Here is a 12,066-nt window from a genome sequence, read left to right on the forward strand (position 1 = left end):
GAAAATAGTGATAGGAGCATAAAGTGCGACGATATTATTGAGTATATGCCCCATTTTAGACTTGTTTCTCCCTTAAGTTTCGTGTTTTGAGTCATCGAGTCAGTTTAAGAGTCTTGTATAGTGTTTGTCGTAAAATAGGCGCAAAATGCGAAATTTATGAAAAAAATACTAACGGGATCAGGATTCCTTACCGTCGACGTTTTTGCGGTCTTTACATTAATTCCCTTTATTTTCTCTTAAAAAAATCTGATATTCTCCACCTTTTTGTAGGAAATTTAAGACGTTTGACCAAGCAATGAAGAAGGGAAATAAAGGAGAAAGACGTTTCAGCTGGAAAATAAATAAAGGAGAAAGACGTTTTCAGTTCGGGAATAAAGGAGAAAGACGTTTCAGCTGTTAAAAGACCCCATTATGAGAGGAGTTAAGGCCATAAAGGAGACGTTTTCAGTTGGAAAATTAAAGGAATTATGATGCAATCCCATCCGTCCAATGATGAAGGGTATGATCGACAAAAGCCAACCAATGCTCCCCTATAAATAGGCAACGTCCAGAACAGAATTTCCATCACTTCCTAGCCAAGATCACTTCCCGGCCTATCACTTCCCGGCCTATCACTTCCTAGCCAAGATCACTTCCTAGCCAAGATCACTTCCCGGCCTATCACTTCCCGGCCTATCACTTCCTGGCCAAAAACTTTTCCGAGACTCTGCCCAATTCACTCCTCAAATCTCCAACACCTACAAGACCGTGACCACCATCCATCCATCAATCTACGAAGTTCTTAGGCGCTGAGTCAAGGACGCTCCACCACCATAGCAGAGACGAGTTCATCACCTTGTTGCTAAGCCGCTGAGGAAAGCTTCAAAGTGTAACTATGACTCTACTTACAATTTTTATTTCGGTTTTGTGCATTTGGATTTGCGAGTTGTGTAATTGGAGACATGAAATTTTCAGAATATTTTTATTAATATTTTTGAGATTTTCAGTTTATTATTGAGTTAATTTCGAGAATTCTTTTATGATGCATGTTACAATCTTGTGCCCTTTTATGTGTTTAGGTAATTTTCAGAGTTAGGTTCATAAGTTTGCATGCTAGAATAACGGTGAGAGTTCTTGTGTGTTTGCTTAATTTGCCAAGAGTAATTGTTATTTGTTAAGACGCTGAGTTAAACAAGTAGTAATTAGTTCTAAAAAGTGGTAAAAATCATGCTTTAATGATTAAACGATTCTGGAAATTACGTGTTAAATTCTATGTGTAATGGTTAATTTGCACGTGTGAGTTGATTCGAGGGTTAGATAATACTACTACTTAAGAGGACTACGCTGAGTGTTTTCAAAAATTAGTAGTATTAGGCTTGGTAAGGACTTTTCCAATCCAAGCCTACATTAGAACGAATCAGATAAATGGATTGATCCGCTGAGGCTTTTCATTTGGGCTCTTATCTAAGCGTTTAAGATGGGCACATTTTTGTAGCATGTTGAAATGAATTTCTGAGTGGTATTGGTCTAGGTTAGGGAAGTCGATCATTGTATATAGTTTTATTTGTTTTGTTTTTATTTTAAGTAGATTAGGAACCAAATTCCAAACCCCCATTTTATTCTTTTATTTGTTAATTGACCTTTTTGTGTAGGTGTACCCTACAATCCCTGGACTGAACGATCCCTGCTTATCCTATACTGACAACTACATTTTGCAGGGTTAAATTGTGAGGCTATTTTAGCCGCATCAATTTTTGGCGCCGTTGCCGGGGATTGTTAAAATCCCTTGCCCTTAAAGTGTCATCGATTTTGTTGTATATAGAATGCATGCTAAATTTTTGTACTACACTTGTGGAATGGTGACAAATTGCGATTTATGTTAGGCCAAGCTATAATTGTGATTTAGTTTAAGTTTTATGAGTGTTACAAAATTAAGCATGTCTTTTATAATTGTTGTACAATTTGTAGAAGTTTTTAAGCATGTTGTAAATTGTAGAATGAGTTATTTTTTTTTTTTAAGCATGTTGTAAATTGTATGTGTTTTACTTAGATTAATATACTTAGGTTGTTATTAATTTAGTTAAATACTTAATTGTTTTAAGTGTGTAAAATCGTATGAGTAGACAAGGGCCCTTTTGTTAATATTGGCCTAAACCCTTCATTAGTACCTTGCTAAGGTCTCTTGAGGTTGAGGGCGGCCTTTATTAGCATTTGGAGAACAGTCTAACACATGAGTTAATTTCCAAACTGAGTAAGGGGCATTACAGATGGTGTCTTAGGTTGAGACCCTGGGTGATGGGTTCAAATTGGATCTCAGAGATACTATAGACTGTGCGTAAACCACAATGTGGAAGTAGCCAATAGGGGCGTAAACCTCAATGAGGGAGTAGCCTCCGTAGTATCACCAAAATGAGTCCTCCCTCTCACTTACCTCTTAATCTGGCTATCTGGCCTTCTGAAACCACGGAAAGAGACTTATGTCTAGGCGACTATCCCTATATCGTATCTCACCAATAGTTGTGGTTTCTATTGGGCTCGACTTACAACTTGGAATCAATTGAGATATTAACTAAGTTTATTAAAAAAAAAAAAAAAAAAAAAAAAAAAAAACCGTTAATGGAGATTACTAAGTTTAAAACTTTAAAACTTTCGTTGGGCCAACAATGATAACACCTTGAGACCACCTCAAGGCCCAGGTCAGAATTCTCAGCGCCCACCAGGTTTGTTTTTTAGGCCTGAGGTACCTCAAACTTTTGGTATTCCCAATTCTGTCCCTCCACCTCCTGTTGCTAATACTTTGAGTGCCCTTAATTATGATGAACTGTTGAAGTCCCTTGCTGTGGGGCAACAACAACTTAACACGGCTACTCAAGCTTTGATTGAAGGACAAGTGACCCATTCAAAGGATATTGCGGAGCTCAAGAATCAAATGGGCCAAGTGGTGGATTTCATGGGCCGGATTGCTGAAACAGGGAAGCTACCAAGTAACACGGTGCCTAACCCAAGGAATGAGCACGTGTGAACAAGGCAAAAGAGTCTAGGCTGAAGGACTATAAATATCAAGCGCTGCATGGGAGGCAACCCATTTCAACCGAAGCTGTGGAGGAGCCATCAACGAGAGTTTGACATTTCTATCTCTTCACTTGCTTAGGTTGAATTGTACTTGTGTCTTTGTTTGTTGTTTGTTTATTTTACCCTTCCCTTATTTTCTATATACCATATTTTTTGCCTACATTGAGGACAATGTAGATTCTAAGTGTGGGGTGGGTTTACACCTTTATTTTAGTTTAGAAAAAAAAAAAAAAAAAAAAAAAATTTGTTGGTTTTATAGTCTTTTTGTTTGTTTGAGTCTTAGGATGCTCCTAACGTCTAGGATGAACATGTCTCTGAATTCATGGCTGAAGGTTTTCACAATCGAAATAGGACTTAATTGAATTCTGTGGTTAATCGACGTTGTGATACTTGTATGAAGATTTGAGATAGGATTGTAACTTGGTTCATTAAGCATGCTAGGATTAAGTCTGATTCATTTGACCCTAAGTGAGCTTTTGAGCTAAAATGCTTTCTTTTCGAGTGCTTAATTGATAATTCTAGAATTTCGTGGCTGTATTTGCAAAACCTCATCATTCTTTGAAAATCCAATGATCATGTGCCATAGATTTTAATGGACTAGAGAGTACTAGAACTCGGCTGTTGTGACTGTCAAAACTTGTATGCCATAATATGCACTGATCCTGGATAGGATAGAAGGCATTAGGGTAACCACCATAGCCAAACAAGCATGTGTCCCCAATTGTGCCCGTCGTGGGACTCCTTAGAATGAACCCCTTTAAGCCTACGTTGAAAACCTTTGTTTCATCACCCTCACTACCCTACCATGAGCTTAGTACAGGATATCTCTACCCTTGTCCTAGGGACTTAGTAGAGCATGACATAATGTGTAGGGGTGACGATGAAAGACAAGTGTGGGGTGGGGAAAATCCAAGAAAAAAAAAAAAAAAAAGAAGAGAAAAAAAAATTTTTGCCATAAAAAAAAAATTGAAAGAAAATGAAAATGAAAAAGAAAGAAAGAAAGAAAAGTGGCAAAAGAGAAGAAAAATTGAAAAGAAAACTCTTGGGAAATTGTTGAAGTGTGGTTTTGGACTTTCAAATTTGTAGAAGGCTCAAAGTTGAAAATTATGCCTTTGTCCATTCCCATGTTGGTTAGAGTGAAGGTTTGGCCCAAAACAATGATATTTGGTCTACAAAAATGATGACATAAGGTGGTCCATATATGCTCTGCTAGGTCCTTAGGATTTTTGTATTCTTAATCTTCATTTCGAAAACCCTAGCTTAGCCCCATTACAACCTGTTTTAAGTGCTGACTTGATCCTTGAGATGGGCAGTCTTTGGTTAGTGGAGTCAGGTACGCAGTCAAGCTTATGGTTTAGGTCCATTTGTGCACTTAGTCATTTCTTGAGGTCTTTAATAATTCTTCACAAAATGCGTTTATTGATGAAATATGCAAGCTGTTTGTTGCCTTACAATTTGTTCTCTTGCATATACTTGAGTGTGAAGCTTTTAAGCATAGCCATTTCTGAGAGAAAAATCGAGAGTATGCCTTGTGAGTTTGGATTGGACTTGTTCGAAACATGCTATCATTCACTGTATAACTTAAGTTCTCCACATCTTACTTAGTCATATGAGCGTTACATGTTTATTAACCATGGAATTATCTATGCGATTTTGATTAAGTGTTTAACGTGAAAGCCATGGGTTTGGAGTCTCTGAGACAACAGTTAGGGGTAGTAGAGTCATTTACTTGCTTTTTGTCGAGTCTTTGTTTTGTTTTGTATTTCTGTTTTGCTAAGGGACTAGCAAAAGCTAAGTGTGGGGTATTTGATAGGAGCATAAAGTGCGACGATATTATTGAGTATATGCCCCATTTTAGACTTGTTTCTCCCTTAAGTTTCGTGTTTTGAGTCATCGAGTCAGTTTAAGAGTCTTGTATAGTGTTTGTCGTAAAATAGGCGCAAAATGCGAAATTTATGAAAAAAATACTAACGGGATCAGGATTCCTTACCGTCGACGTTTTTGCGGTCTTTACATTAATTCCCTTTATTTTCTCTTAAAAAAATCTGATATTCTCCACCTTTTTGTAGGAAATTTAAGACGTTTGACCAAGCAATGAAGAAGGGAAATAAAGGAGAAAGACGTTTCAGCTGGAAAATAAATAAAGGAGAAAGACGTTTTCAGTTCGGGAATAAAGGAGAAAGACGTTTCAGCTGTTAAAAGACCCCATTATGAGAGGAGTTAAGGCCATAAAGGAGACGTTTTCAGTTGGAAAATTAAAGGAATTATGATGCAATCCCATCCGTCCAATGATGAAGGGTATGATCGACAAAAGCCAACCAATGCTCCCCTATAAATAGGCAACGTCCAGAACAGAATTTCCATCACTTCCTAGCCAAGATCACTTCCCGGCCTATCACTTCCCGGCCTATCACTTCCTAGCCAAGATCACTTCCTAGCCAAGATCACTTCCCGGCCTATCACTTCCCGGCCTATCACTTCCTGGCCAAAAACTTTTCCGAGACTCTGCCCAATTCACTCCTCAAATCTCCAACACCTACAAGACCGTGACCACCATCCATCCATCAATCTACGAAGTTCTTAGGCGCTGAGTCAAGGACGCTCCACCACCATAGCAGAGACGAGTTCATCACCTTGTTGCTAAGCCGCTGAGGAAAGCTTCAAAGTGTAACTATGACTCTACTTACAATTTTTATTTCGGTTTTGTGCATTTGGATTTGCGAGTTGTGTAATTGGAGACATGAAATTTTCAGAATATTTTTATTAATATTTTTGAGATTTTCAGTTTATTATTGAGTTAATTTCGAGAATTCTTTTATGATGCATGTTACAATCTTGTGCCCTTTTATGTGTTTAGGTAATTTTCAGAGTTAGGTTCATAAGTTTGCATGCTAGAATAACGGTGAGAGTTCTTGTGTGTTTGCTTAATTTGCCAAGAGTAATTGTTATTTGTTAAGACGCTGAGTTAAACAAGTAGTAATTAGTTCTAAAAAGTGGTAAAAATCATGCTTTAATGATTAAACGATTCTGGAAATTACGTGTTAAATTCTATGTGTAATGGTTAATTTGCACGTGTGAGTTGATTCGAGGGTTAGATAATACTACTACTTAAGAGGACTACGCTGAGTGTTTTCAAAAATTAGTAGTATTAGGCTTGGTAAGGACTTTTCCAATCCAAGCCTACATTAGAACGAATCAGATAAATGGATTGATCCGCTGAGGCTTTTCATTTGGGCTCTTATCTAAGCGTTTAAGATGGGCACATTTTTGTAGCATGTTGAAATGAATTTCTGAGTGGTATTGGTCTAGGTTAGGGAAGTCGATCATTGTATATAGTTTTATTTGTTTTGTTTTTATTTTAAGTAGATTAGGAACCAAATTCCAAACCCCCATTTTATTCTTTTATTTGTTAATTGACCTTTTTGTGTAGGTGTACCCTACAATCCCTGGACTGAACGATCCCTGCTTATCCTATACTGACAACTACATTTTGCAGGGTTAAATTGTGAGGCTATTTTAGCCGCATCAAATAGAAACTAGTATGAAAAATAGAAACTTACCTAATTTGAAAAATAGAAACTTACTAAAAATGAAAAATAGAAAGTTACTAAAAATGAAAAATAGAAACTTGCCAGAAATGAGAAATGAAAACTACAAAAATAGAAACTTCCTAAAAATGGAAAAAAGAAACTAAGAAAAATGGAAACTTTCTACAAATAGGAACTTTCCCAATCAAAGAATGGAAACTTTCCTAAACAGAGTTTTACTAAGGAAATGACGCAAGAAATGTAAGGAAATGCAGTTAAAACGTCGCATTAAAATGCTCCTATCAAAACTTCGATCAACTCAGTTGGGATTATTGTTCACGGCTTGTGAGGTAGTTTTCGATCCCTTAAGCTTGTTTTCTGACTTCGAGCCAGTTATGAGAATTCACAAGCATGCTTAGATGAAGCTTTTTGATATTGGGAGTTTTGTGAAATAAGGAGTTTTTGGCCGGCGACGGTGCACCACCGTCTGTGGTGGCGTTCCAGCGGCGTTCCGGCCACTTAGGGAACTGTTTTTGGTATTATATATGTTCTACTCGTTGATACGAGCGTTTCGATATATAATATGCAAATTTTGGAGTTCGTATGGAATTGTTATGATTTTTGCAGTTTCATACCGATCAATTTATTCGATCCGTGAGGATTCGAGCGTCCGATCGACTTGTGGTTTGGTCACATCGATCGTGGACGAATTCCGGAGACTTTGGGAGGTCTCGGATGTGGTTTCGCCTCGATTGGCACCACTTTGGGGATTTTAGTTCAAAACAGGGGTTTCGAACTTAAATCAAATGTGAATCGTTACTAAGTTGGAACCGTATGTGATTAGGTACTTGACGAAGTATTTGAACGAGTTGTTGGTGATAGTTTGGTTCGGTTCTGTATTGAAGACGCAGCAGGAGTTTTGATTGGTTGGAACAAACCTTAGGGAATTAATTTGGAGAGTTTTGATTGGTTGCACTACTAGAATTATGTTATTAGACATCGCATGTTTTAAATCGGTCAGACTTGCCCACGATGTAAAAAAGTAATCTAACATCGTTTTACGAAAATACCGATTTAAATGTATATTATTAACATCGGTTCTTAAAATGAGTGGTGTTAAAAATTTTGTTCGAAAATTTGCGGGAACCTATTTTTGCAAAAAGCGCTAAGTTTTTAAGTGAAATGAAGAAGCGGGGAAAACTTTCACACTTAGAAAAAAATTGCGCCCGACCCCAAAACTGAAACAGATCGAAAACCCGACCCCAACTCTCGCTCGACTCCTTCATTCTGAGCTCACCCCAAAACAGATCTCCTCCCAAGCTCGATCTCCATTCTCAACCCGACCCCAAACTTGACCTCCTCCTCCATTCTCTTGCTCAGACCCGGACCCAGCCTCCTCCGCCTTTCTCCGCATCCGCCTCCGCCTCCGACCCCAAGCTTAACCCCCTCCTCCTTTCTCCTTCTTCGTCTCAGAAACAATGAACGCGAAGAACACCCCTACAGAGACCACCGGCGAGTCTCGATTCCTGGGAACCATCTCCGCCTCATCGATTCGAAACCTCCACCCCAGATCCATCTCAACCAAGCACGGAAAATCCTTCTTCAGCCCCAAAATTGCCGCACCAATTGCCCCAAAATTGCTCGCCCTCGAAAGCGTTTCGCCGAGCTTGTTGAAGGACAAGGTTTATAGGATCTTCTGCAGGGAAAAGCGTAAGCTCGCCGGTAAAAAGGGTAAGCTTCGTGATCCTTCGCTTTTCTTTGAAGCTTTATCGTGAACTGGATCTTTCGATTTCCGATTTCGGATTTGTTTGGAATCATTCGGTTGTAGAGAAACTGTATTAGAGGGATAGGTAGCTAAGTTTCTTATTTGTGGATCGTACTTGGAGATTTTAGTAGCTGAAATGGTATGCATTCAGATTCTTTTTTCCGATGGATCTACATCTGGTGAATGAAGCTTGGGCTTTGAGTTGTCAGTTCTAATTTCTAAGAAAAGAATAAAATTTGCTAAAGCTTTGGTTTGGTACTGGAAAAAGGTTGGATTGTTTTTTCGTTTTTATTTTTTTTTCATGTATGTTGCTATTTTGATTGTTTACTTGTAAATTTCTTAAGTAGAACTGAAACTGAAAATGAAAATGAACCTTTTGCTTGCTTAGAAAATCCGAAACAGAGTTTTTGGTTGGGGAACAGGGAGAGTGGAGTCTGTGGAAGGTGGTGATTTGGGAGTGACGAGAATGAATCTAGGGATTAGTTGTGAGGAATCGGGGTCTGTGTTTCGGATTATTTAGGGAAAACTTTAGCTGCTTTAGATCTATCCACGTTTGGTTATATTTTATTTTTCTGTCCTACTAAGTAATAAAGTCTATTACTTCACTTCACTTCTATTTTGTGTAATGAAGATGGAACCATGTCTAAATGTGAATCCCAACTCAGTTGCTTACATTTCTGACAGTACATGGTGACATGCATATTCTAGACATTGCTGTGGATTTGCCTTCTGTGACTGAAATTTTCGGGTCAAAATATTATAAGTTGAGGTAGCTAACACTACTTTGGTGGAGCCACTGGCGGTAGTTGGTGATGAGAAACAAAGGACTTTGTTTATGAATTAGAAGTAAAGCTGTCCGTATTTACATGTTTTGCTATGTGCAGGTTTTATTTCGACTCCAGTCCTACTTATGTCGGATGTGGTCTTATTTGCCCTCACATAGTCAACTGCTCAGTACTTCTTGGGGCTATCATATCATGGGGTTTCCTTTGGCCTCTCATATCCAAACATGCTGGGCACTGGTATCCAGCTGACCTTGGTAGCAATGATTTCAAAGGTCTTTATGGATATAAGGTATTGTGGAATCATTTTTGTTGGAGGCAACAAGGTGGTCATTATAGCAATAATCTTGATTATAGTTGAGGTTTGGCTCAATCCGTAATGTTTGTTTACATGTCTTCGTAGCTATTGCCCTTATTTTGGGGGATGGTCCATACAATTTGATCAAGATTATAGCCATTACTATCAAGGAAATATGCAATAAAAGTAGTAAACAGAGCAATCTTCCTTTGGTTAAAGAAAAGTTGGGTGAGTATTCATATGATGTCTAATATTCATGGATAATTTATTTGACACCCTTTAGTTCTTCACATTGAATCATATACGGAAGGCATTAGTTCAGTGTTGAACTTTTTTTTTTTCCCCTCTTCTTAGCTTGTAGTAGTTATGTAGTAATCTAGATTGAGTTGTGACGTAAGAGCATAACTGGCTTAAACATCATTGTCATTTAATATTGTTGTTGTAATTAGGAATGCTAAAGTAAATTATTTGACTTAAGAGTAGCACTCTATATGTATTTACTGCACAGGCATACTGTGTGGTTTATTCTGCTAGATATAGATAAAGAGAACTTAAATTGAGTTCTGATAGTTGAGCCAAAACTAATTTTAATTTTAGGTCCTGAGTCAAGTTAATTGTTCAAGGCAGCTTTCATTGGTTAAATTATCTGATCAGTATCTTCTGAACTCTACATTTATTGTCTAGTTATTCTTTGTGGGAATGAATATGTTTTCTGCTGAAGATTAATAGTTGTTATGTGCTTAGCAGATGGTGAGAGTTCTGAAGTAACCCTGGAACAAAAAAAGAGGGATGAGGTATTTCTCAAGGATAGAATACCTCGAGGTGTGCATTGAAGTGGCTGATTATATACAGAGTTTGGTGTAAGACTTTTGGCTTCCATGATTTTGAGTAAGGCTAGTTTTTGCTTTGAAGCAAAGTTTGGTGTAGAACGTACTTTTGTAGTTGGTTGCTAATATGTTTCTAAGCTAGCCTTTGTAGGTTTTGGGTTTTATTTTGTGAATTATGTTGAATCATGAATTTGGAAAGAAAATTAATGGAAAGCTCCAATTTTTGGGTGATGAGAAATGTATTTCTTTTTCCAGCAACTAGATGAAATCGATGTCCTATGATTATCAATATATCGAATTGTAACTCAAAACCGATGTAATCAAAACTACTGCACATCGATTTCTCGATTTCTAATCACCAAACCGTAATCTATTATGAACATACAAATCACCTACCATGGAGCAAACCGATGTGTGGTCAAAAGGTGAACATCGGTTTTGGAAAGCAAAAACGATGTCTTCAATGAACTAACACATCAGTTTGAATAAAAATAGCCGACGTACATAATAACATTGAACATCGGTTTACTTAATTGGAAACGATGTTCTGTCTTAAAGGAAACATCATTTCTGAATAAAAAAATGATGTAGAATAAAGATACAGACATTGTTCCTAGGAAAATAATGTGGCAACCTACATGTAAAAATGGCCACGAACAAACAATACTCATGGGAACTGATGTCTACAAGTGTACTGGACATCGCTTCTGGAATAGAAATCGATGCAAATGTTCAAGTAGGTATTGTTCGACATATACTTTTTTAAGCATAAAATGTGAAAATATGAAGAATTAGACATACCTAACATACAAAAATATGATGATTATAATGATTATACATCGATTTGTTTTTTAGAATCGATGTTGGTTGTTGTCTGGGACATCGGTTGAAAATGCTCTTATACTGATGTCTATACTTTTCTCTACACCCACTAAGACATCGGTCGAAAATTAGTTTAACATCGGTCCAGAACCGATGTCTATGAACAAAATTCTAGTAGTGTTGGATGACACACCAAGGCTTACTTGGCATCATACCATTGGTTGAAGTGATGTGGAAATTTCTGATTGCTTGGAGAACCCTAGCCGTGCCCCTATATATACTCCTTCATATTTGACGTTAAAGAGGTTCCACACTACACAATTTCAGAAAATTACTCTCTAGTTAACGTCTAGCCTCTCCTCCTCTCTCCATCCTCCAGTGCATTCAACGTTTCAAGCAAGGCCAAAGAAGAGAAGAAGGAGCCGTGAGCATTCACCATCCATCACCACCCTTGGAGCTTGCTTTCGAGATTCAAGAAACCAACAACATCAATCATCCATCCTCATCTTCCATCCACGGTGTAATTCGACCTCTTCTTTGTAACCTTGTTTTGAATTTCGTTGGTTATGTTCTAGTTGACATTGATGTTAGAACAAAGTTCTTAATTCCGAATTTTATATGATTGAATGAGAAATTTTCAGATTCCTATATTGTGATTCTTGGTTGCTTTTGTGAGATTGTTTAATTAAATTTGTTTGATTGAAATCTTTTATGTATTTTTCTTATGTGGTTCGAAACATATAGGGTTGATATATAATTGTTGCTAGATTTAAGAACATGATTCAACTTATTGTTTTGTGAACTTAAATCAAAAGTAGTAAAGGTTTTGGACAAAAACCGAATTTAATTAAAAAGGATTGCAATTAGATGGACTTTTTCATACTAAGTTGTACACTTGAGTTGATAGCCTTTCTATGTGTTCTTCATGCGTCTAACGTGCTATGATTGCCTAGCTTTCTAGAACTTGATTACATGTTTGACAGGATTAATCTTT

General features: G+C 37.4%; 1 long non-coding RNA gene across 1 annotated transcript; it reads left to right on the forward strand.

Moving 5' to 3' along the window:
• Window positions 1–9,240: 9,240 nt before the first annotated feature.
• On the forward strand, window positions 9,241–10,490 carry LOC133713120 (uncharacterized). The gene is made up of 2 exons (XR_009847793.1): window positions 9,241–9,651; window positions 10,171–10,490. It is a non-coding gene; the product is annotated as an uncharacterized LOC133713120 (long non-coding RNA).
• The last annotated feature ends 1,576 nt before the right edge of the window (window positions 10,491–12,066 follow it).

Source organism: Rosa rugosa, chromosome 5, assembly GCF_958449725.1.
Source record: "Rosa rugosa chromosome 5, drRosRugo1.1, whole genome shotgun sequence".
Lineage (NCBI taxonomy): Eukaryota > Viridiplantae > Streptophyta > Magnoliopsida > Rosales > Rosaceae > Rosa > Rosa rugosa.